Source organism: Dermacentor silvarum, chromosome 5, assembly GCF_013339745.2.
Source record: "Dermacentor silvarum isolate Dsil-2018 chromosome 5, BIME_Dsil_1.4, whole genome shotgun sequence".
NCBI lineage: Eukaryota > Metazoa > Arthropoda > Arachnida > Ixodida > Ixodidae > Dermacentor > Dermacentor silvarum.
In genome coordinates this window covers 24,372,591-24,374,197 of record NC_051158.1, presented here as the reverse complement: position 1 = coordinate 24,374,197, position 1,607 = coordinate 24,372,591, and positions in this window count along the sequence as shown.

The window sequence follows — 1,607 nt, the reverse complement described above, 5'->3', positions numbered from 1 at the left end:
GATGATGATGATGATGATGATGATGATGATGATGATGATGATGATGATGAAGTATTGACATCCCCTTTTGAAACGGGGCGGAGTGATAGTCATCTAGCCTGCATGAGTTCTACATACTAGACATGCTTTTTATTCTAGCATTTCTGCGTACATCTAGCTCCTCATTTTTTATCTTTTTCAAATCTTCTCTACCTTGTACCGCTACTATGCCTATGACGGATCCGGTCGTATCAATCTCTTGCATGCTTTTTAGGGACGAAGCACCTTAGGGCCGAGCCTTGTCCCTCGTCGTCGTCCGTTGTCCGTAGCTCTCGTTTGCTGCGGTGCACAAGGGCTATATAAGCGCTGTATATACGATACACGTTCGCCCTGTATATATTACCTGAAACACCCTGTATATATTACCAATACTTATCTTGCTTAACTCGACTGCTGACTGGTTGATGCTATCGTCCACTTAAAATCCAAGCACTTCTGGAAGGTCTCACTGCGGGTCACACGAAGAGATTCACCCAGTAAGACCCGTAGGGGGGTCTCACTTGGGGAATCTCTTACAAGGTAGATAGATAGATAAGTTTTGAGCAGAGAAAACAAGATTAAAGAGATGCATACAAAAATGCTCGAATCAAAAGCATGTAAAGCATAGCTGAGTAACTCGAGCAGGCTAAGTAACTATTTGCCACCGCCCTGCTTCAAAGGGGATTACAATAAATTATCATCATCAATAAGCAAGTTACCTTTGGAGTTTAGAGCAGTAAACTGCTCGCTAGACCGCAAATACAGCTACACGCACGGTTAATTGCTGCTTTAACCTTGTTATGTGGTGCCTTGCCGCTTATCTTCGATGCTTTAAGTGAAGCAACTGAACCGACGACCGCTCATTGACAAGATTTTGGTGGTTACTGAACATCTAGAACGTCTATTATAGTAGGGCGGACGCAAATAGTGGGCAGAACAAAGTCATGTGCGGCCGTGCTGCGACCTTACGCGCGGTGTCATGCGTAAATTAACGTGAACATTACATGAAATTTAAAGTTCTTATTTGTGAGGGGCATGAACATAAACATAGCCCCATGGCGTTAAACGTCGCATACGATTAAACAAGACACGTATATTCGCACACACAACACTCACTGACCACTTCACGAAGGCTCCGGCATATATCCTATGGGCGATGTGTACAGAGCATAAACAGAAAAATTGCGCGATAGCAAAGATGTGACAATTTCGGTGAATAAACGCAAACATTCCACGGGATTCCACTGTTTCATGCGTTGCAACGGCATGAAAGTAAACAACATTGTACGCATCGCCATTAAGTTGCAAATCATTAAAATAATCACTTCAATAAAGCTTAGCTTCCTATAGATTCCATCATGTGTGTGTTACCTCCGTAACTTTTCCCGTCATAGGTGTTTTGAAACTAAAAGCTAGACAACAAACTTGAGAATGTTCAGCATCTTAATGTTTGACGAATTAGGTAAGTTAAGCGCTAAACATGCGGGAGCAGGATAGGGGTCGACGAACACAATCGCAATCAAAAGCTGCACACACTGGGCCGCCTTAAAAACAGGTATTTTCTGTTTTTTTTATTTTTTTATTTCCAT